Source organism: Vigna umbellata, chromosome 9, assembly GCF_029865625.1.
Source record: "Vigna umbellata cultivar VRB3 chromosome 9, Vumbellata_1.0, whole genome shotgun sequence".
NCBI lineage: Eukaryota > Viridiplantae > Streptophyta > Magnoliopsida > Fabales > Fabaceae > Vigna > Vigna umbellata.
In genome coordinates, this window is record NC_142173.1 from 20432716 (window position 1) to 20458223 (window position 25508).

General features: G+C 38.0%; 1 protein-coding gene and 1 long non-coding RNA gene across 40 annotated transcripts in view; one reads left to right on the forward strand and one right to left on the reverse strand.

The window, feature by feature from the left end:
* Positions 1 to 7310: 7310 nt before the first annotated feature.
* Positions 7311 to 11820, reverse strand: LOC148192877 (uncharacterized). 2 transcript variants are annotated; one of them, XR_015781887.1, is made up of 4 exons: positions 10770 to 11820; positions 10177 to 10307; positions 7662 to 7759; positions 7311 to 7583 (listed from the first exon to the last, which is right to left on the reverse strand). It is a non-coding gene; the product is annotated as an uncharacterized LOC148192877 (long non-coding RNA). The 2 variants fall into 2 exon arrangements; XR_015781886.1 differs by having other exon boundaries at positions 10177 to 11820.
* A 6390-nt stretch (positions 11821 to 18210) lies between these two features.
* LOC148192878 (uncharacterized) overlaps positions 18211 to 25508 on the forward strand; it is a 30781-nt gene continuing 23483 nt past the window's right edge. For 29 of the 38 annotated variants that reach the window (XM_088098839.1, XM_088098832.1, XM_088098840.1 and 26 more), the window contains exons 1-5: positions 18212 to 18481; positions 18660 to 19569; positions 19667 to 19780; positions 19959 to 20805; positions 20984 to 25324. The gene's annotated coding sequence lies outside the window, so the exon portion shown is untranslated. Of the gene's footprint in view, positions 18482 to 18659; positions 19570 to 19666; positions 19781 to 19958; positions 20806 to 20983; positions 25325 to 25508 lie in introns of all 38 variants that reach the window. The other 9 variants (XM_088098849.1, XM_088098851.1, XM_088098854.1 and 6 more) reach the window with 5 other exon arrangements.

Genomic DNA, 25508 nt, shown 5'->3' on the forward strand with positions numbered 1-25508 from the left:
GGAACCAGTGAGGGGCACCTCAAAAGAGCGTCAACATCCTCGGTTGAGCACTTGGCACTCGACTCCATCATCTCAACAAATGTCTCTCGGCCGTACGGCCTCCCCTGTCCGCCATCCGGCCTCGAACTTTCGGTCGTTCACCCAGAAGGACCAGGACGTCCATCCACCAACTCCACTCCCGGATGTCAAGACCGAAGTTCTCGTCCGTCCGGGATCAAAGAACGCTAGCGCGCGTCCGTCGCTTCAGAGACTCGTCCATCCGGCCTTGGAGAGCGCTCGTCCGTTCGGCCTCAATGAGCGCTCGGCTATCAAGCCTCAACTCTCGGTCGTCCGGCCTCGAGCTTTCTGTCGTTCGTTCATATTGATAAGGACGTCCGGTCACTCGGCCTCCAAGGTACGTATTCGACCCCTATCTCCAGGCCGTTCGGTCTTAGGTACTTGGCCAAATCTGGCATCAGCATTGAGCCGTCCGGCCTCGTTAGACTCTCGGCCATTTAGCGTCAACAGCTGACCGAACGACTTCAAAGAGCGTTCGTCCAATCTGGACTCAAGCGCTCGTCCGTTCTGCTTCAAGGAGCGCTCGTCCACTTTGCCTCAGCGAGCGAACGGCTGGCCATCTTCCAATAGCGCTCCTTGATCCCACCTCTTCAGGCTCTCGGTCATCAGGCCTCAACTTTCGGCCGTCCGGCCTCAACGTGCGACCTCCCATTAATTGGGCCATTCGACCTCCCATTTATTCGACCATTATTCTCATAAGTGTTCTTTGGGAACAACCATTCTCATCCGAGCATATTCAACCCACCAGTCCACCTTACAAGGTATGGACACATACTTTCTTTAAACTTGAAATTCGCCATATTCCCTTCATCATGCAGGTAACCCGCAACAATGGCACAAGTGCATGTTTGCAAAAGGGGCTCTCTTCAATCCTCCCGCATCAAACATAGAAAAAGTCCAAGTTGATGAACGGAGAGTTCCACCGAGAACCACAACCTTCCGCCCCATTAAGACCAAGCTGGCGAAAAAGAGTGTTCCTCCGAGAACAACTCTCAGCTTGGTTGGGCCATGAAGCAAAGGACCGGCCGTCCATAACTTAGCCAAATATGGCATTCATCAAGCGACCGACCGTCCGTAACTTAGCCAAATCTGGCATTCATCATCAATTGCCGGCCGTCCATAACTTAGCCAAATCTGGCCATCAAACATAGAAAAAGTCCAAGTTGATGAGCGGAGAGTTCCACCGAGAACCACGACCTTCCGCCCCATTAAGACCAAGCTGGCGAAAAAGAGTGTTCCTCCGAGAACAACTCTCAGCTTGGTTGGGCCATGAAGCAAAGGACCGGCCGTCCATAACTTAGCCAAATATGGCATTCATCAAGCGACCGGCCGTCCGTAACTTAGCCAAATCTGGCATTCATCATCAATCGCCGGCCGTCCATAACTTAGCCAAATCTGGCATTCAGTAATCGACCGACCGGCCGTCCGTAACTTAGCCAAATCTGGCATTCAGTAATCGACCGACCGGACGTCCGTAACTTAGCCAAATCTGGCATTCAGTAATCAACCGACTGGCCGTCCATGGCCTCGTTATAATTTAGCCAAATATGGCATGAACGATCAACCGTCTGGCCATTTGTCCTCCAAGGTACGCCAAGTCGACCTCCACGTGGACCCAGCAATTCGGGGGCCATCTAAAAAACCCCTCGCACAATAAAGTTATGGTCGGGCTTGGGGGGCTTATTTAATGACAGGACCTCCCAGGATAGACCGAGCAAGGGGGTAACACTGCTGCCCACCAATCAGGGCGAGCGTCCACCCGTTCAAGATGGGACGTCCGTCCAAGGATTAGGACCGAGCGTCTAGTCATTCCAGGACCGGACGTTCGTCCAAAGATCAGTACCGGACGTCCACATTCCAGAACTGGATGTCCGCCCAACATGGGACGTCCGTCCAAGATGGTAAGCGTCCAGCCATTCATGATGGCGAGCGTCCAAATTAGCGGACGTCCAATGCCGCTCGCCCGGTCACAATCTAGACCGAGCGTCCAAACTAGCGGACGTCCAGTGCAGCTCACCCGTCACAATCATAGACCGAATGTCCAAAAGAACGGTTGTCCGAGCTTTCATGGATCCAGCGGTATTCCAATGTCGCCCATCCAGGCGTGGACAACCCCTTCGCACAATAAAATTATGCTCGTGCTTGGGGGGCTTATGTAATGATAGGTCCTCCCAACATATTGGCCGTCCGCCCAGGGTGGAACGTCCGCCCCAGAATCTGGACCAAGTGTACAACGAACGGCCAATCATTTAGGAAGCGGACGTCCGCCAGAGGTTGGCACGTCCGCCCAATAATCTGGACCGAGCGTCCAGCCATTCAGAACCGGACGCCTACCCAAAGTAGAACGTCCGTCCGAGATTGGACGTCCGCTCAAGGTGGAACGTCCGCCCCAGAATCTGGAACAAGTGTCCAACGAACGGCCAATCATTTAGGAAGCGGACGTCCGCCCAAGGTGGAACGTCCGCCCCAGAATCTGGACCAACTGTCCAGCGAACGGCCAATCATTTAGGAAGCGGACGTCCGCCCAAGGTTGACACGTCCGCCCAATATTCTGGACCGAACATCCAGCCTTTCCAGAATCAGGCGTCCGCCCAAGAGTCCGGACCGAGCGTCTGACGAGCGTCTACCCATTCGGGAACCCAAGATTGGGCGTCCGCCCACCAATTAGGACCGAGCGTCCAATCATCCATAGACTGAACGCCTTCCCAAACGATGGGTCATACCACTACTACAAAAAAGTTCATAGATAGCGCTTTTTTTTTTATCATAGATAGCGCTTTTTAAGCGCTATCTATGAGAGCGCTATCTATTGGTGTCCGTGTCCGACAATAGATAACGCTTATTTAAAAAAGCGCTATCTATTGGTATCAGACAATAGATAGCGCTTATTTAAATAAACGCTATCTATTGTCTAAGGACCGTGGTTTGTTTTAAAAATAAATTTTTTTTAAAACCTACGAAACGGAAGTCCGTAACCCTTAATTTTACTGAAATTCCGAAATTAGCCCTTTCCCTGTTCCATTGGAAACGAAGGTGCGTTCTCTTGGAAGGTCGAAGGTCGCGTTTCGTGGCGCTTCACTTTGTTCTGTGTGCGTTCGTCTTCGAAGCTTCCATCTTCGCTGTCGTTGTCTCGCTCTCTCGCTCTATCATTTTTACTTTGTGTTAATCTCACTTATAATGACAAAAGTAGTGATTGAAAAATGAACGCAGCATTATAATAAGAATTTGAAAAGTACGAGACCATTTTCAGTAAAATTAATGGTAATTAATGGGAAGGAGTTGATCAAATTCTGAGTGGGGAGATGAGTGTTGGTCATTGATGTAAACGCAAGAAGTGTGGAGTGACCCATGAGTAGGGGGACGAAGTAGTGCAAGGGATGAGTCAGAGTGTTGAAAAAATGGTCTGGTAATCGTTTACAGAATCCTGGTAAACGATTACCCGAGAGAAAATTGGATTTTGTACATAAAGTCCAACACAGGTAGTCAGCCAGGTGAACAGGGGTCACCATTGGAAAAAAAGCTCAGCTTTAGGCAATTCTGCACCTGTCTGAGGCTGGTCCAGGTGTTTCAGTGGTGGGAGAGGGTGGTTGGTGATGTGATGTGTGTCCAAGGAGTGTGGGGTGACCCCTCATCAGTTGGAGGAGCAACCTCTGCAAGGGATGAGTGAGGGTGTTGAAAAAAGGGTCTGGTAATCGTTTACAGCATCCCTGTAAACGATTACCCGAGACAAAACTGGATTTTGTACAGAAAGTCCAACACAGGTACTCAGTCAGGTGAACAGGGGTCACCATTGGAAAAAAAGGTGAGTTTTAGGCACTTCTGCACCTGTCTGAGGCTGGTCCAGGTGTTTCAGTGGTGGGAGAGGGTGGTTGGTGATGTGATGTGAGTCCAAGGACTGTGGGGTGACCCCTCATCAGTTGGAGGAGCAAGCTCTGCAAGGGATTTGTTGACCAAAAAACCATACAAGTGAATTTAAGGGTCATTACTGGTTGGGAGGTTATGTTTGATGACCCCAAGAAGTGGGGAAGAAGTCATTCTTACTGAGGGGACCAAGTTGGACAAGTGCAGAGCTAATCTGCAGAAAAAAACATTGTCGTAATCGTTTACAGTGGCCTCGTAAACGATTACACGAGAGAAATCACTGTTTTGTACAGAAAGTTGAACTGAAGTAGTCAGTTGTAGTGTCCTGGGTGATCATTGGCAAAAACTGTTAATTTAAAGCACAAGTCCACTTGTATTTATTTGGTGTTGGTGTTTGACTGGTGGTAGAGGGTGGTAGGTGATGGGAGGTGACCCCAAGAAGTGGGAAAGAAGCCATTCTTACTGAAGGGACCAAGTTGGACAAGTGCAGACCCAATCTGCAGAAAAAACACTATGGTAATCGTTTACAGTATCCTTGTAATCGATTACAGTGTCAAAAAAGGTGTAAACTTGATTTCTATGGCATAATTTGAAAGGTCTTTGAGTATAGATTCCAACAAAACAAGAATCAACTCATTTGGAGTTCGGTGGAGAAAGTTATGAGCAAAAGAACAAGCAAAGGTCAGAGTTGGCAAAAATATATGAAACGCTAACTTGAAAGAATAAACTGTACCAACTCAGATGTCCAAAAATTACAAATTAGTAGTCATTGGAAAGATTTTTGAGTCTAGTTTCTAAAAAAAAAAGAATCACATCATTTGGAAGTCGGTGGGAAAAGTTATCAGTAAAATAGCCAGCAAAGGTCAAAGTTGACAGCATGTTATCTCACCCAAGTTGCTCATCTCATAAACATTGTTTTTTTCCTTTCATCATGGGGTGCCAAAACATCACTTCCCACCACTGAAACACCAGGACCAGCATAAGAAAAGTGCAAAAGTGCTTAAAACTCACCTTTTTGGCCAATGGTGACCCCAGTTCACCTGACTGAGTACCTGTGTTGGACTTTCTGTACAAAATCCAGTTTTGTCTCGGGTAATCGTTTACAGTGTCCTTGTAATCGATTACAGTGTCAAAAAAGGTGTAAACTTGATTTCTAAGGCATAATTTGAAAGGTCTTTGAGTATAGATTCCAACAAAACAAGAATCAACTCATTTGGAGTTCGGTGGAGAAAGTTATGAGCAAAAGAACAAGCAAAGGTCAGAGTTGTCAAAAATATATGGAACGCTAACTTGAAAGAATAAACTGTACCAACTCAGATGTCCAAAAAATACAAATTAGTAGTCATTGGAAAGACTTTTGAGTCTAGTTTCTACTAAAAAAGAATCACATCATTTGGAGGTCGGTGAGAAAAGTTATCAGTAAAATAGCCAGCAAAGGTCAAAGTTGACAGCATGTTATCTCACCCAAGTTGCTCATCTCATAAACATTGTTTTTTTCCTTCATCATGGGGTGCCAAAACATCACTTCCCACCACTGAAACACCAGGACCAGCATAAGAAAAGTGCAAAAGTGCTTAAAACTCACCTTTTTGGCCAATGGTGACCCCAGTTCACCTGACTGAGTACCTGTGTTGGACTTTCTGTACAAAATCCAGTTTTGTCTCGGGTAATCGTTTACAGTGTCCTTGTAATCGATTACAGTGTCAAAAAAGGTGTAAACTTGATTTCTAAGGCATAATTTGAAAGGTCTTTGAGTATAGATTCCAACAAAACAAGAATCAACTCATTTGGAGTTCGGTGGAGAAAGTTATGAGCAAAAGAACAAGCAAAGGTCAGAGTTGGCAAAAATATATGAAACGCTAACTTGAAAGAATAAACTGTACCAACTCAGATGTCCAAAAAATACAAATTAGTAGTCATTGGAAATATTTTTGAGTCTAGTTTCTAATAAAAAAAGAATCACATCATTTGGAGGTCGGTGGGAAAAGTTATCAGTAAAATAGCCAGCAAAGGTCAAAGTTGACAGCATGTTATCTCACCCAAGTTGCTCATCTCATAAACATTGTTTTTTTCCTTCATCATGGGGTGCCAAAACATCACTTCCCACCACTGAAACACCAGGACCAGCATAAGAAAAGTGCAAAAGTGCTTAAAACTCACCTTTTTGGCCAATGGTGACCCCAGTTCACCTGACTGAGTACCTGTGTTGGACTTTCTGTACAAAATCCAGTTTTGTCTCGGGTAATCGTTTACAGGGATGCTGTAAACGATTACCAGACCCTTTTTTCAACACCCTCACTCATCCCTTGCAGAGGTTGCTCCTCCAACTGATGAGGGGTCACCCCACACTCCTTGGACACACATTACATCACCAACCACCCTCTCCCACCACTGAAACACCTGGACCAGCCTCAGACAGGTGCAGAACTGCCTAAAACTGAGCTTTTTTTCCAATGGTGACCCCTGTTCACCTGGCTGACTACCTGTGTTGGACTTTATGTACAAAATCCAATTTTCTCTCGGGTAATCGTTTACCAGGATTCTGTAAACGATTACCCGACCATTTTTTCAACACTCTGACTCATCCCTTGCACTACTTCGTCCCCCTACTCATCACGGGTCACTCCACACTTCTTGCGTTTAGATCAATGACCAACACCCATCTCCCCACTCAGAATTTGATCAACTCCTTCCCATTAATTACCATTAATTTTACTGAAAATGGTCTCGTACTTTTCAAATTCTTATTATAATGTTGCGTTCATTTTTCAATCACTACTTTTGTCATTATAAGTGAGATTAACACAAAGTAAAAATGATAGAGCGAGAGAGCGAGACAACGAAGATGGAAGCTTCGAAGACGAACGACAGAGCGAGACACAATATGGAAGGGTTGAACGAACTTCTTTCCCACCTGAAACCGCCCAAACCCAATTCTTTAAATTTTAACGAGAGAGCGAGAGAGCGACAAGGGTTGAACGAACGTCTTTCCCACCCTAAACCGCGAAACCCAATTCTTCAAATTTTAACCTCGAAATCCCAAAATACCCCTCGCCCCGTAACCCTTTCTCTGTTTTATTTTCAATTTATTTGGCCAATCAAGAGCTGACACGTGGCGTTGTTAAATCTGTGTCAAAATTTCGTTGTCCAAATAACATTTTCCATTGTCTAATACCAATAGATAGCGCTTTTTTAAACAAGCACTATCTATTGGTCTAAATTTTATAAAAAAAAATAATTTTTAATAAAATATTTTAAAAATTATGAAATTATCTTTTAAAAGAAAATATAAAATATTTGTTTTATTATATACAAACCTGTGTTATTTATTAGTTCTATTATTCAAAATAAAAATATAAAGTATTAAAACAAATATAATGAAAACAAAGGTCTCAAAAAGAATATGCAATACTTCAATATATAAATAAAAACTATTGATATAATAATATTTCAAAATATAATCTTTGAGTGTCAACTACGTGTCATGACATGACATTGCTTTATAAGACAATATATACAACCATAACATATATATCCTTGTACCTATAAACATTTACATCACCATAACAACCTATAAGCATGTACTGATTACATGTAACATCAATCTTCCCTAACTTCAATAATTTGTTGTCACGATATGGTTGATATACGCAATTAAGAAAATACTGCAACAAAAAAGATAATATAAAATTAGTCAATTAAATTTTTACTACAAATTAATTATGATAATAAAGATAACGTACATCCATTGAAATTATTCCTCCTTCACATCATGTAATAATTTCTTTTATACATCGGCACACGTAATATCCACAATCATTCATTGTCATTGATTTTGATCCTGACAAAAAATGTAACAATGAGTAAAGGCATCCCATACATTACAAAAGCTGTCAACAAAGAACAAAAGTAGAACCTTTGAAAAATATCAGCATCAAATTCAAGACCGTGACATTCAATTGCTAAATTAAATGTATAAGTATTTGGACTCAATACACCAAATCAGTTTAACCGACATATGAAAATCCAAATAGCTCTATTCCAGTATACAACAGCGTTTAATATAAAGTTAAGCACATTACCCATGGTAATGGATATATGTATGTATCAACAACCAATACTCAAAAAGCCTTAAACCACTTAAATACAATCAATGGTTTTTTGAACATATTAGAAATGAATGCACAACAACTATATGAACAACTGGAATACTTGAACATAACATATAAAGTATGCCAAGATCTTTAAAATTAACTAAACAACAGCACCCCACATCCATCCATCAAGCATTTAACATCATAACACATTCAATTTTTTTTTAAGTTAAAGACCATACCCGCACGTGAATTTTCAGTCCAACCCCATTAACTAATAACTGTAACAATTATACATATATCCTTGCAAATACAACGTTTTTAATTGAGAAACAAAGCAGGGGACAAGACACAAAACTTGCATATCTAGAATGTAAGAATGTTTTTGGCCTTCCACATATTAGAAAGCTAGCACTTAAAAATGTTTTTCACTCGAGGATAACTATACAAGTAAGCACAATTAACATTGATATTTATAAATAATTGAATTTTTCATATAATTTCCAATTTGTATAGTTATTCAATAAATTTAATTAATGTATTTAACTCCATCAAAACAAATAATTTTATACTGTTCTTTTATTAGTATAACAGTAGTAATTATTCAGTATGTTACAAATATAAAAATGTTAAAGGACAATAAACTTTTACCAGTAATAATAAGAATAAAAGGTTTAAATATAACGAAAATAAAATTTCTGTAATTTAAAATTAGTAATGATTGTCTACTAAATGAAGATATTTAATTGATTGAAATGGTGCTAGAACTAGGACAAACTTATTACCGTAACTAGACTAAGACCAAGCCTTGGTCAGAATAAAGTCTTGTAATGAATAAACAAAGAGAAGATGATTGTAAACAAAGAGAAGAGGATTGTCCCACTTCGCCACAATTCGAATTTTTGTTTTAAAGAAAAGAAAAAGCGAAAAGTTGAAGTAGAACAATGATGCACCTCGAGGCTAGTTGTATGATTTGGTATAAAGATTCAAGGGAAAAACATAAAGTATCTGCAGTACTAAGAAGCATGGCCTATATGCACGGTCATAGTAAAGATGCAGAGATATTGTGACCAATTTTGTACTAAAATATTGGATTCCCCATGCACCGAGAGATACAGTCTGAACTTTTTAAAATAATGCACCTAATTCATTAACCCATTACTTAACTTATGAAATCTAAATCAGTTAACACATATCAAAACACATTGAGGTTATGGTTATTAAACAGATTGAAGATAAGATGATTACTGTTATTCTTAGATTTAATAAATTAAGACAACCTAATCTAGTTCAATTAAGCATGTATCGGATAATAAGATTATTCATTTTAAATCAACATACTATGAATCAGACTTGTAACCACTTTCCGCCAACCTATTACTAATTTTCAACCATACTTTAGTCCAAACAGACAACTCCTCCGAAGGAAAACATAAAGGCATCATATGCTGGCTGCACTTAAACAACCAAAGATTTAGTCACGTGAAACATCTAGGAAATAAGAAAAAAAAGACTCAAACCCATTAATAAGCATTGCACTTAAATTCTAGTAAATTCTAAGACGTCTAAACTTCCAACAAGATCACAGAACCACTTCCCCCACTCTCTCTCTTTCACTTGATAGATTCAACGTCACTATACCCTTTTCCCAAATCAGTTTATGAACAGGCCAAACAGAGCATATAATGAAAATTTCTAGAACCCAAACACAAACTACTTACCATTTCATCAACACCAAACTTGATGGAATTTAACATAAATTACATAATTCATCAAGTGCGACTCAAACCACTCACATTTACACTATATTTCAATAAAACATACAATCACCCAATGTGTAATGACATTCTAGTTTTCAATCAACATTTCAACCCACCGTAAACACAAGGCACTCAAATAAAATCTTTATCAAATAAAACAAATAAAGCAACAAAACACTCAATATGAAAAATATATCAACCAAAACCCCACTACACCACACACGCATCTAACTAGATACATTTCTTCTAATAATAAAATCATTTATTCAATGCAATGTTTAAAGAAGTGTCCTTCTTGCAACATGCCCTTAAAAAGACAATTATGGAAAAACCCTATAATCAACTACAATATACTATAGGAACAACTTCATTTTGGTCACAAAAAAAAGGAAAATAAAACATACCGAAGCAAAGGTTGGGCTATCAGTAGCAACACATCTTGTGCAATCACAAGGTACCCAGAACAGGTCACTTCCGGTATCAAGCGCCACCATGAACTTCACTCCCGATGTCCTATTTCAACTGTCGTATGAATCTCCAGAAGAAAAAGAAAAGGATAAAGAAAACCAGAAACCAATCTCCAAGAAAAAACATTACTGACAAAAATTCGTAACATCACCGAAATCATTAACAAAGAATGGTCAAACTTAAACATTATTCACATCTAAATAGTAATTTCTTCTTTCTAAACATGGCCAATCTCATTCAAAATTCAAACCTTAAGTCATTGTCACTTCATTAAACTGATAACTAAATTATTATAAAGAAATTATTAATCAATTTAAATTAAAAGAAGAATCTAATTTTCAACTCTTCATACACTAATTTTCACATTATCAACAATTAAAAACGGTTTCAACATAATTATTAACAAAATTCAATCTTCCTATCATTTTATGGTTAGAAAAGAGTAGGAAGAGATTATATTTAAATTAAAATCTTGAAAAATAAAACTTTAAATAATGACAATAGAAGAATCAAAGAGAAGAAAAGGTACAATCCGAGGGAGCTGATGCGGAAGGTGGAGTTGCCATCGGAGAAAGCGAGACTGGCGTCGATTTGAGAGAGTTTGCGGCCACGGAGGAAGCGATCGTGGTCGGCCAACTCAGTGTAGTAGTCGACGGTGCCCTTATCGGGAGGAGGGGGATTCTGGCAGCGGTGTGGGACCACTTTTTGACGGGTTCGGAGTGGCGGTGGTGCATGGTGAACGTGTAAACGTGGTCGTGGCACTAGCAAAACTCCTAGAGGGAGATGAAGGTGACAACAACGACGAAAACGAAAACAAGCATTTTCTTCGTTTGGCACCTTTACGCTAACCCTCTCCCGATAAATCCCGCATTGCTTGGTGGAGCCTAGGGTTTGGCATGGTGGAACAAGAGAAGATCTTGGCGTGACGTGACTGACATCTTGGATCGAAACAGTGTCGTTTATGGTCACTGTGATTATGTCTGTATATGGAGTGAGCGACTGCTTTATAATATGAAAATGCCAAAGCCATGTGAGTGGGTCTCACCATCGCGCTTTCATTTTTTAACGCTTTCCAGCTCTCCAATGCGTGCAAGTCGGCGACTTTCAGAGTGGCCTCAGCTTGTCGTTTCTCAGAGCGAGGGCGAGCGGCAGCGGTGATGGCAGAGTCAACCTCTCTCTCCAATGTCTCAACTCGTTGCTGGAGCAGTTTGATGGAGCGGGCTTGGTCAGCGGTAAGGAAGGCTTTGGAGAACGTGTCTTCGTCGATGAAGATGGCTTTGGTGAGAAGAAGCTTCTGGAGAGATTCGAGATTGCGATGCAGGGAAGAGAAATTAGAATTGTGAAGAGGGAAAATGTGGTTGTAGAGGGAACGCGAAAATGTGATTTAGGAGATATTGTGATAGGTTTTTTAAAATTTGGGGGCAAATACGAACTGAAATTTGGGGGCAAATACGAAGTCAAATTTGGGGGAATGGGTTTGATGAATCTAAACGAAGTGAAACTGAAAATTTAGAAAACGAGGGAAAATTTTGGCTGAGGGTAGAAAGAAGCTCCCAAAGAGAAATGTAAAAGAGCACGCAGCTGTTTCAAATAACGCTATCTATTGTGTTGAAATAGACTGCGTTTTTTAAAACAAACGCTATCTTTTAGCTTATTTTAAATTATGAATAAAAAAAATAATATTAATTATTTATAGACTGTTTTTTTTAAAAAAGCGCTATCTATAGTCATAGGTTTAGATAGCGTTTTTTTAAATAAGCGCTATCTATTGTTTCGTGCATTAATAGATAGCGCTTATTTAATAGATAGCGCTTATTTAAATAAGCGCTATGTATTGAGCGCTATCTATCATCAATTTTGTAGTACTCAAGAGAATTGCTACTCCTTACATGGTTTCCCTTCCAAAATCGCCAATATTTCGAAGACTGAAACTTCCACTTCGAAAACTGAAACCTCCACTTCTATGTTTTTTGAGGATGAATATCAAGAGTATTTAAGGTTAAAGTCTAACAGCTTGGCACAACCATCTCAATCTCCCAATACATCAACAGCCTGCGTTTCTCAATCTATGGAATGTCAAAATTCATGGGTAATTGACTCAGGTGCTTCTGATCACATTTCTGGTAATACCTCTTTGTTCTCATCTATTTCCTTTCGAGAAAAACCTCATTTCATAACCCTTGCAAATGGATCTAAAACTTCTTCCAAAGGAGTCGGTCATGTTTCTTTGTCTCCCTCCCTCAATCTCAACTCAGTCCTTTTTGTCCCTAATTGTCCTTTTAATTTAATTTCCTTAAGCCAGTTGACTAAAATGTTAAATTGTTCAATAACCTTTGATCATAAATCTTTTGTTATACAGGAGCGTGGTTCGGGGAGACAGATTGGAGAAGGATATGAAGCTGGCGGATTATACCATTTTGGATCTCGTCCAAGGGTGTCTTGTGTTGCTGCTCCTAATCCTAAAGTGCTACATGATCAACTTGGCCATCCTCATTTGTCCAAATTAAAAAAGATGTGTCCTGAACTTAGTGGTCTCTAAACCTTAGAATGTGAGTCATGTCAATTAGGAAAACATGTTAGATCTTCCTTTCCTAAAAGGTCTCAATCAATATGTAATTCTAGTTTTTCCATCATCCATTCTGATATATGGGGACCTAGTCGTATCTCCTCCTTTGGTTTTAGATATTTTGTTACCTTTATTGATGAATATTCAAGATGTACTTGGGTTTATCTTATGAAAAATCGTTCTGAATTGTTAGCTATATTTACATCCTTTTTGAATGAAATCAAGAATCAATTTGGTCAAGTAATCAAAATATTAAGAAGTGATAATGCAAAAGAGTATTTCTCATCCTTCTTTTCTGCCATCTTGAGTTCCCATGGTATCTTACATCAGTCTACTTGTCCTCATACACCACAACAAAATGGTATAGCAGAACGAAAAAATAGACACTTGGTTGAAACTGCTCGTACCCTTTTGCTTGGTGCCCATATTCCTGTCCATCACTGGGGGATGCCATCTTAACTGCATGTTATCTTATTAATAGGATGCCCTCCTCCTCTCTTGATAATAAAGTCCCTTTCTCCATTTTGTTTCCTAATGATCCTCTCTTTCATACATCTCCTCGAGTGTTTGGTTGTGTATGTTTTGTTCATGACATGTCTCCAGGTCTACACAAACTCTCCGCTCGCGCTCTCAAATGTGTCTTCTTAGGCTATTCTCGACTTCAAAAAGGATATCAGTGTTACTCTCCTGAAACTAAGAAGTATTACATGTCTGCCAATGTCACATTCTTTGAACAGACTCCTTACTTCTCTCCATCTGTTCAGGATGTTTCTATCCTCCAACAAGTCCTTCCTATTCCAATGGCTGAGTCAAATAGCTCCACTGTCTCTGTCATTCCAAGTCTTGATCACAATCCTTCTACACCTGTTTCTCCACATACTGAGATCATCCCACACAGGGCCCCAATGGATAGTTCACCTCCCCAAGACAATGGTGAATCTCCTACTTCAGATTCTTCTCCCTCGTTACCTCCTCCCACGCCTCCTGGTGCAAATGATTCAGCATGGCCTATTGCCCTCAGAAAAGGTACTCGTTCCACTCGGAACCCTCATCCCATTTATAATTTTCTAAGCTATCATCGATTGTCGCCCTCCTATTTTTCTCTTTTATCCTCAGTGTCCTCTGTTGTTATACCCAAGAATGTGAAAGAAGCACTTGATCATCCTGGATGGCGACAAGCTATGATTGCAGAAATGCAGGCTCTTGACCATAGTAATACTTGGGAGCTGGTGCCCCTTCCCCTAGGAAAAAAGGCGGTTGGTTGTCGATGGGTGTATGCAGTTAAAGTTGGCCCTGATGGTGAAATTGATCGGCTCAAAGCTCGGCTTGTTGCAAAAGGTTACACTCAGGTTTATGGTCTTGATTATTGTGACACTTTCTCTCCTGTAGCCAAGAAGACTACTATTCGTCTCTTCTTTGCCATGGCAGCCATTCGTCACTGGCCACTTCATCAATTGGATATCAAGAATGCCTTCCTACATGGTGATCTTGAGGAAGAAGTTTATATGGAGCAACCTCCTGGGTTTGTTGCTCAGGGGGAGTCTGGTATGGTATGCAAATTGCATCGATCTCTATATGGCCTCAAGCAATCCCCACGTGCTTGGTTTGGAAAGTTTAACTCCATTGTTCAAAAATTTGGGCTAAAACGCAGTGAAGTAGACCATTCAGTTTTTTATTGTCATTCTTCTCTCGGGAAATGTGTTTACTTAATAGTATATGTTGATGATATTGTCATTACAGGAAATGATGCTGTTGGAATATCTCAACTAAAAGAGTACTTGTGTAGACATTTTCAAACCAAGGATCTTGGAAGTCTCAAAAATACTTCTTAGGCATTGAAGTAGCGCAATCAAAAGATGGAGTTGTAATCTCCCAAAGGAAGTATGCTCTTGATATATTACAAGAAACAGGCATGATTGATTGTAGACCGGTAGACAGTCCCATGGACCCAAACCAGAAATTAAGGACAGAAGAAGGTGAATTATTCTCCGATCCAGAGAGGTATAGGAGGCTGGTTGGCAAACTGATTTATCTCACTATTACAAGGCCAGATCTATCCTTTGCAGTTGGAGTGGTTAGTTAGTTCATGCAGGCTCCATGTGTTGACCATTGGAATGCTCTCATTCGCATTTTAAGGTATGTAAAGAAGGCTCCCGGGCAAGGATTGTTATATGAAGATAAAGGAAGCATTCATGTCTTTGGGTATTGTGATGCAGATTGGGCAGGTTCACCTATTGATAGACGGTCTACAACAGGATTTGTGTTTTTCTGGGAGGAAACATTATTTCATGGAAAAGTAAGAAACAGAATGTAGTAGCTTGATCAACCGCGGAAGCCGAGTATAGGGCAATGTCATCATTAACATGTGAACTTATATGGGTGAAACAATTCCTTCAAGAGCTTAAATTTTGTGACATCCATACTATGAAGATGTATTGCGACAATCAAGCTGCTCTCCACATTGCATCAAATCCAGTGTTTCACGAGAGGACTAAACATATAGAAATTGATTGTCATTTTGTTCGTGAAAAGTTGTTGACCAAAGAAATATGTACTGAGTTTATTGGGTCAAACGATCAACTCGCAGATGTATTGACTAAGTCATTAAGGGGTCCTCGGATTGAGTTTATTTGTTCCAAGCTTGGTACATACAATTTGTATGCTCCAGCTTAAGGGGGAGTGTTAGGATATTTATCCTATTTTATCATCATTATAGTGTGTCAAGGGTTACCCTATTTATCATGATTATATTGTGTCTAGGATTACCCTATTTATCATGATTATATTGTGTCTAGGGTTACCCTATTTATCATGATTATATTGTGTCTAGGATTACCCTATTTATCATGATTATATTGTGTCTAGGGTTACCCTATTTATCATGTATTTGTGTATCAATTTATTCTTATAAATAGAAGATTGTGAGAGGGATCAATTAAGCCCTCAAGAATTATTTCTTTTCAATCTTAAGTAAATTTTTTTCTTAAACACTATAAATTTTCACATCAGCAAGTGTCCTTGTATGTTGACCTGGTATTGGTGCATGTTGATATATATTAGTGTGCACTGAATGTTGTATGTTGACCTTGTATGTTGACATCTATTTCAGATATGGGTTTATGGAAACAGTTTTGAGGCCTTCCTTGCTGTTGTTAATCCCAGAAAGGAAGTACCTGAATAATGGGCATAAGAAAATGCTATACCCAAGGACTTGAATTCTCTCAGTGAAGATGCTAGAGCAAAAAGTTACATACTTGAAGAGCTCTCAAAGATTGCAAAGGAAAAGGTGTTTTTTTATGCTTTTCTTATCATCATCATCTAAACTGTTGTATTTGGAGACTTACTGGTGAAACTTTAAAGGAAGGTTTAGTTGTTTTAGATTATGTCTTTCTTCAACTATCTTCACCCTTTTTCATGGTTGTAGGGGTAGAATGACAGTACATTTGAAGCATCCTTGATAGAAGAAAGAAACGCTCATACCCTAGCCATAGTCCCTACCGAAATTGGTGAGCTTTTGTTTATCAAATTTCAAAATTCTACAATTTAGTGAGGTGTGTGGTAGATAATATGTACAACTGTTTTGTGCATACACATGGATTATGGCTTTAGATTCACGAGTTGGTGGTGCGGCAAGAAATTGTGATCCAGCCGGATGGGGTCTTGCTCTGGTCCGTACTCCAAGTACAACTATTTCTTCAGTCAATGAGAGATAATTGGTAGGTTGTTCTTCAGTCAATGATGAATCACAATAGGATTCTATATATAATAGGGCACCACTCTATTTTTATGAGTATTAGTTCTGCACTTTGATTATAGTGTTCGCAGACACCAGATTTTGGATTTTGGAGTTTTGCTCTAGATTACTTGGAAGGTTACTTGATAGCATTTTGAATTTGAATCATGGTTAAAAAAATCATCTCATGCATGTGTATTTTGAATCCATTTAAATAATGTATATTTAACTTGTCTATTGACTTATATTCTCTTGTGATTAATGGGAGCTTGATATGCAAGTCGAATATCTCTATCAATATTTTCTCTTAAAACTTATAAGCAATGCATGGCAGTGAAACAGTGCAGGAGAAGCTGATAGGAAAACGTTTTGCAAGTATTTCTTCTTCAAATAATCAAGAAACAACATCAATTAAAGTTAATCACAATTGTCACCACCTCCATCATCAACTATGTAATCATTTACTCTCTTTTCCTTTTCACATTACTTTTCTCTAAAATTGTTGTCTCATGTTTTTATGATGGGCACCTACTGACATGGTTGATGGATATTTTATTGATTTAAATTTGCTGACATCTTTTGCATGTAAATCACACTATCATTTATCTATTACTATATTTTTGGGGGACACCTCTCTTTTGGATTTGTGTTGGTGTTGAGCTCTCTGAACTGTTTTATATGGTGAGAACTAAGAACTACATGCACAACTGTACATTACATGTTTTGATGACTGATTTACTTTTGCTGTATGTTTAATAAATTGTGTTCTGACTCAAGATTAAAGGTGAGTGCCACTTTATTGCTATGCATTGATATAAGCTGGTTCATTCTTTGAGTTCGGGTATAAATGAGTAATATGCAAGAAATTTTGCTGGTCATTGGTGTAAAGGCTATAATTTGGTGCATACTTTGAGTTCTACTATAAATAGGGGTTTGTATGTTAGAAATTTCACAAGGCATGGATATAAGCTGCTGCATTCTTTGAGTTCTGCCTAAAGGTATAGAGACAATGACTAGTCAGAGGAGTTATTTAATGTAAGAGTCAGAAGGTCAGATCTTTACCCTTAGATCTTAAGTGAATAGTATGGTCTAGAAAGTAAAAGCCATGCATCGTTTTTTAAATGACACGTGACCTTTAAGATTGACAAACATGAAACAACATGTATTGGTTTTTTTGTTTGTTTTATGCCCATTAAGTAATCTGAATTCAACATAGTAATAACTTATGCTTCCTTTCAAAACAAAAAATAAAATTTAGAGAAATCAAAATAAAGACAACCATTTAAAATTTTTATACACAATTAAATAATAAATGAAATCATTTAACTTAAATAATGAGTGTTCAAACTATAAAATTTAACATTTTAATAATAAATATTTTTTTACACAAAATAGTCTTTGTCACATTTAAAAAATAACTGAATGATTAAATTTATGTTTAAATATAAAATCTGTTTTAGTTTGTAAAATATTTAAAATTAAAATGAATATAAGGTATAAGAAAAAAAAATTCATTGGACGGTCAACCAATGAGGCTAGCGAATCTAAAAGGCAACCGAGAGGGTAGTGGTGTCTTTTCACCGTGGTTGGTTAATAGAATCTAAAAGGCAACCGAAGAAGAGGGTAGTGGTGTCTTTTCACTTGGAAAGGTTAATAGAGGTGGCGCCAACATAATGTCACGTGGCAGTGCATTAAATAAGCTCTCAGTCACACATCACTTGCCACCTCACGGTAACTCTTTTCCTTTTTCTCTTCGAGTTTTCTTTTCTCTCTCTTTAGTTCTCAATTCGCATTCATTATGCACTCATCAGAGCATCGTTCTTCTCAGCGTGCGGTTCCGTTGCAGCAATGGAGTTTGAGTGCCCAACCGCCGCATCGCTCAACTCCGCCATGACTACGACGAGGCCTCCATGGAGCGCAACAAGAGCTTCTTCAACGCCTTGCAAGTTTCCTCTCTCTTATCTCTTATTTTTTCTTCTTTATCGTTCTTGCTTTAATTTGAGGTCTGTGTTTGTTTGATTGACTTCACCAATGGCATTTCGGCTGCATTTTCTCTTTTTCCTTTTCGTAATTTCATTCGTCGCGTATCTTCTCAGCGTGCGTTTTCGGTTCCGTTGCAGCAATGGAGTATGAGCGCCCAACTGCCGCACCGCTCAACTCCGCCATGACCTACGACGAGGCCTCCATGGAGCGCAACAAGAGCTTCTTCAACGCCTTGCAAGTTTCCTCTCTCTTATCTCTTATTTTTTCTTCTTTATCGTTCTTGCTTTAATTTGAGGTCTGTGTTTGTTTGATTGACTTCACCAATGGCATTTCGGCTGCATTTTCTCTTTTTCCTTTTCGTAATTTCATTCGTCGCGTATCTTCTCAGCGTGCGTTTTCGGTTCCGTTGCAGCAATGGAGTATGAGCGCCCAACTGCCGCACCGCTCAACTCCGCCATGACCTACGACGAGGCCTCCATGGTTTCGTCAACGCCTTGCGGGTTTTTTCTCGCTTATCTCTTATCTTTTCTCTTTTCTTTACCGTTCTTGTTTTAATTTCAGATGTCTGTTTGGTTGACTTTGCCGTTCTTTGCAGTTTGGGAGTTGTTTTCTTTTAGGTAAATGTTTTCTTTTGCTATTATTAGTATGATGTTTTCCAATGGGTTGGGTTGGTTGTCGTATCACTGGTTCACCTTGTTGTTGCTGGTTTATTACACAAGTCACTTTTGTTTATAGTGAGTACACAAATCACTTATGGTTGTCACCTGTGTGCAAACAACTTCTAATTATAATGTTTGGACCTTCCCTTATAGATAAGACTTTGTAGAAAAAAATAATAAGAACCTCTCAAGTGGTGAACAAGTTTACCTGTTCAAGTTTAATTCATGCTGTAAAAAGTTACAAAAATTAATAGAATCTAAAAGGCAACCGAAGAAGAGGGTAGTGGTGTCTTTTCACCTGGAAAGGTTAATAGAGGTGGCGCCAACATAATGTCACGTGGCAGTGCATTAAATAAGCTCTCAGTCACACATCACTTGCCACCTCACGGTAACTCTTTTCCTTTTTCTCTTCGAGTTTTCTTTTCTCTCTCTTTAGTTCTCAATTCGCATTCATTATGCACTCATCAGAGCATCGTTCTTCTCAGCGTGCGGTTCCGTTGCAGCAATGGAGTTTGAGTGCCCAACCGCCGCATCGCTCAACTCCGCCATGACTACGACGAGGCCTCCATGGAGCGCAACAAGAGCTTCTTCAACGCCTTGCAAGTTTCCTCTCTCTTATCTCTTATTTTTTCTTCTTTATCGTTCTTGCTTTAATTTGAGGTCTGTGTTTGTTTGATTGACTTCACCAATGGCATTTCGGCTGCATTTTCTCTTTTTTCTTTTCGTAATTTCATTCGTCGCGTATCTTCTCAGCGTGCGTTTTCGGTTCCGTTGCAGCAATGGAGTATGAGCGCCCAACTGCCGCACCGCTCAACTCCGCCATGACCTACGACGAGGCCTCCATGGTTTCGTCAACGCCTTGCGGGTTTTTTCTCGCTTATCTCTTATCTTTTCTCTTTTCTTTACCGTTCTTGTTTTAATTTCAGATGTCTGTTTGGTTGACTTTGCCGTTCTTTGCAGTTTGGGAGTTGTTTTCTTTTAGGTAAATGTTTTCTTTTGCTATTATTAGTATGATGTTTTCCAATGGGTTGGGTTGGTTGTCGTATCACTGGTTCACCTTGTTGTTGCTGGTTTATTACACAAGTCACTTTTGTTTATAGTGAGTACACAAATCACTTATGGTTGTCACCTGTGTGCAAACAACTTCTAATTATAATGTTTGGACCTTCCCTTATAGATAAAGACTTTGTAGAAAAAAATAATAAGAACCTCTCAAGTGGGGAACAAGTTTACCTGTTCAAGTTTAATTCATGCTGTAAAAAGTTACAAAAATTAATAGAATCTAAAAGGCAACCGAAGAAGAGGGTAGTGGTGTCTTTTCACCTGGAAAGGTTAATAGAGGTGGCGCCAACATAATGTCACGTGGCAATGCATTAAATAAGCTCTCAGTCACACATCACTTGCCACCTCACGGTAACTCTTTTCCTTTTTCTCTTCGAGTTTTCTTTTCTCTCTCTTTAGTTCTCAATTCGCATTCATTATGCACTCATCAGAGCATCGTTCTTCTCAGCGTGCGGTTCCGTTGCAGCAATGGAGTTTGAGTGCCCAACCGCCGCATCGCTCAACTCCGCCATGACTACGACGAGGCCTCCATGGAGCGCAACAAGAGCTTCTTCAACGCCTTGCAAGTTTCCTCTCTCTTATCTCTTATTTTTTCTTCTTTATCGTTCTTGCTTTAATTTGAGGTCTGTGTTTGTTTGATTGACTTCACCAATGGCATTTCGGCTGCATTTTCTCTTTTTCCTTTTCGTAATTTCATTCGTCGCGTATCTTCTCAGCGTGCGTTTTCGGTTCCGTTGCAGCAATGGAGTATGAGCGCCCAACTGCCGCACCGCTCAACTCCGCCATGACCTACGACGAGGCCTCCATGGTTTCGTCAACGCCTTGCGGGTTTTTTCTCGCTTATCTCTTATCTTTTCTCTTTTCTTTACCGTTCTTGTTTTAATTTCAGATGTCTGTTTGGTTGACTTTGCCGTTCTTTGCAGTTTGGGAGTTGTTTTCTTTTAGGTAAATGTTTTCTTTTGCTATTATTAGTATGATGTTTTCCAATGGGTTGGGTTGGTTGTCGTATCACTGGTTCACCTTGTTGTTGCTGGTTTATTACACAAGTCACTTTTGTTTATAGTGAGTACACAAATCACTTATGGTTGTCACCTGTGTGCAAACAACTTCTAATTATAATGTTTGGACCTTCCCTTATAGATAAGACTTTGTAGAAAAAAATAATAAGAACCTCTCAAGTGGTGAACAAGTTTACCTGTTCAAGTTTAATTCATGCTGTAGAAAGTTACAAAAATTACAATAGTTTTGGACACTCACAAACAATACATAACACACCACTATAACACTGGAAAATTGAAAGAATTAGACCATCTAGGGTGCCAACATTGGGATCTTGTAAGGTGATGGTTATTGGATTTGCCTGATTTTAACAATCATAATGAGCTTTTAGACCATCACATCTAAGGTGCTAAGTTTTTGAAGGGTTATATGAATCATGCAAAGAGTTAAAGTTTGACACTATGAATTCTCGAGCTTTGAAGTTAATTGGTTATGGTGTTGAGAATTTTAAAGTTTATGTACTTTTTAAGTCTAACTAAGTACTGTTTCTTTGTACTCATGTCATGTCCATGATTTTATACAACTAGTGCTAAATTTTATACAATCTGCCACGATACTTAATTTTACTTACTATATTATTTCCCACCAAAATGTCTAATTCATGTTTCTCACTATTTTTTTTTCAAAGTGGTGTAAATAGTTATGGTGTTTTCTATGCGTTCTACTGGCTTGTAAACACAAGGCAAATAAATAAATTTAAAATAATTCAGAGAGTTTTTAAGGGTGTTAATTGAGAAAAATAAATTAATTTCAGATCTTTCTAAGCTAATTGTATTTTTTTTATTGTATTTTTTTTATTAAGTTGTGTTTAGGGTCTAATTTTTTGTTTTTATGACATTTTTGATTTACAGTGTAAAATTCTTGATTTTGTAAATGTGTTAATACAATGATTTTAGCTATTATTTTAGGGTAATTCTAATTTTGATTAATTCTAACTTAGTAAACACTGTAATTCTCAATTTAATTCCTAGATATAGTGGAGATTAATAATTGTTCTGTGAATTCTACTCCATTAAAAAAGAAACTAGGATCTTATTGTGTTGAGAGTTAGTTCACTGTCATTTCAATTTAATGATTTTAACTAATAAGTTCTTTTATTTATAATTTTTACTAACGAGCCTTTGATTTTGATCAAGTTTCTAGCTTTGTTTTTGTTTTTGCATGCGGTACATACTACATAGTATTACAACTATGTGGTATTTTTTTACTTGAATAATAGTAAATAAATAAAGTCAGATTTTATATTTATAAAGTCAGATTTTATATTTTCTCCCAAATGACTCAAATATGAGTTCAGTTAAGTAATTTTAAAGTCGTGTGCATAGTTACTTTGTTATTAGATATCACTTTTGTATTTAGTTGCAGAATAAATGTATGAGTGTGACTTCCTACAGGACTATGCAGGTAGCTTTCTTAATTAAATTCCTTGGTATGTTTCATTGAGCTGCTGAAACTTTACATTTATTCTGATGTCTACTGATGAATACTTGACATATGATGCATTGGAATTTCTGGTGCTGCATTCTTTTGGGATATCTTCATATATATTATATTTAATACCACGTGTTTGCTACGCTCAACTCATTATTTAAAATCTAATATTAACAAGAATTGTAGGATCTTTTTTGTCTTTGATCTATTCGGTAGCATTAGTCTAGGCATAAGCTAGTTTTTGTATTTTTAGTTTCAAGTTTGTAAATACCTGTAGTCATAACATAGTTAGATGAATTTGAAATTGCTTAGTTATTGTTTAGTTGATTATAGTAGTATTAGGTTTGTTCATATTTTATAAGTTCATTCTAATTTATAGTTAGTAGATTAGTTTTAAATTAATGAATTTTTGTATAGTATTTATTTGTATTGTTTTTAAGCTTTTTACATTAATTTTTACCAATTAGAACTTGTTGAGATAGCTTCTGTTACATTTCCCTTGGTTTAGTAAGTCATAATTCTGCATAGCTTTTAAACATGCGTAGTTTTAGTGGATAGATTTTAGTGAATAGGTCAAAGTTCGAATCTATCATCAATTATAGTAGTTAACTTTGTTTCTAGCTTTCATTAGTTGTTTGAAACCTGTAGGAATCAGGTTAGTTAGTTTTTAAGTTTTGTTTGTAGGAGTACTTAGTGTCAGGTTAGTTAGTTTTTAAGTTGTGTTTGTAGGAGTACTTAGTGTTATGTGCTGTTTTTTTGATTTAATCCAGTTTCTTAGATTTATATAGTCACATTTTATATTTTCACCCTTATGAATAAAATATGAGTTCAGTTAGTTCAGTTAAGTGATTTTAAAGTTGTGTGCATAGTTACTTTGTTATTAGGTAGTGTTAAAATCATATTTTAGAACTAGTGCAGTTTTATTAACCTTATTTTATTAGTTAGTGCTGTAATTATTAGTAGTACAGGTATATTTTGATTTGCTAATGATTCTTAGTAACTAGTTCAGTCTTTTGTAACCTTTTAACATTCAAAACTTGTTTCGGCACTTGAGGTTTTATTATAGGGTAGTTACAATTCTTGCATTTTAACTTAGACTGTCAAGTATGTTAGGCTTTAGGTAAACAAATTTTTAGTTTGTGATAGAAATAGATATTGTAGTAGTTCTTAGACTCGGCACTTGAGGTTTTATTATAGGGTACTTACAATTCTTGCATTTTAACTTAGACTGTCAAGTATGTTAGGCTTTAGGTAGACAAATTTTTAGTTTGTGATAGAAATAGATATTGTAGTAGTTCTTAGACTGTTTGAACCATTTTGAATATGTTTAGATAGCTTTTATGTTGTATATATGACATATTAGTGCAATTTATAGTTTCTATGTAGTACAACTTAAGATGAACCTGTTAAGTATATTGTATTTTTGTTGGCATATCTATTATTGATCCAGTTTCAGGTTTTTATCCTTGATTATAATGTCAGTGTTGCTGAATTGCTGAGTTTTTGGTTAAAATTACTACAATTCAGTTCAAAACTAGTATAGTTAGTAGTGCAGTTCAGTTTATATTGTAATTTTGTACAATTTGATAAAACAAAAAATAGTTCAGTTGAGTTTGTCTGAACTATTTTTTAGTTTAACTCAGTTTAGACAAACTAGTTTTTAGTTCAGTGTAGTTTTTAATAGTGTAGTGCAGTTCGATTTGATTTGCCCACTCCTAATATTCGGTGGTGGTAGTGATCCACAGGATTCTTTGGTCCATGCTTAATTTCCTTAACAATCAGCTGAGTGTTTTATCCTTTGAGTATGTCAAGCTTCTAGAGAGAAAGTAGAGCGTAGTGTGCTTTGTCAGGTAAGTCTATTGGCAGATTGAGAGAGCTTAGCCTAACTGACTTGCTAATTGTTTCTTGTGCAGATTGCTTAAACTGGAGTGCAATCAACATAACAAAAGAGAAAATTGCTATTGCATTTACTTCAACTTTTAAATTTGTTTACTACTACGACATTCACTTCCAATATTTTAAATTTTTTTTGCTGATTTATGTGCAGATGTCAGTTTGTCCAGTTTGATTTTGGTATATTCTTGATTGCCATTTAGTTCCATCTTAATTGCAGTCTAATTGGAGTCAAGTATTTTTGAGTAGACAGCAGCAACAACACCTCAGTGTGGAGCTTGGAGCAGGCTAGAAACAACAATCCAAATAGGAAAGTTGTCTAACTTACCCTTGTTTTGAATTGTTGCTTCGGTTTTAGCTCTTAAGTGATAGTATTGAATGGATACTTTACTGATTGAAGTTTAAATATCTGTGCAGCTTTGGATTCATGAGAATAGGAAGGTTAATGAACAAGATTGCAAAATCAGACCAAAAGAATTGAATTAAGGGAGCACAAAGTTGTCCAAAAACAACAAAAGTGGAGCACGTGATTTTTGTTTTCCTTTATTTTGTCCACAAAGTTTAGCTTTATTTTGTTTCAACATATTAATTCTAACTCCTTTGGCAGCCTTCTTGGGTAATTGATGAAGAATTTAGCATGGGTTAGCGCGAGAAAAAATCTGCACCAATTGTGACTAAATCTTCAGTTGAACAATACGGTTATTATGTTAATCTTTTTTCCCTTAGGTGATTCGTAGTTGATTGTAAAACTTGGTTTCATGAGTTGAAGGGTTTATCGTATGACAGATTTTCCTTTTGTACATAAGTTTGCATATTGGATCCTTGTTTATATGTTTTGATATTTTGTTTTTTTGGATATAATATGATAATATTTTTATTTTC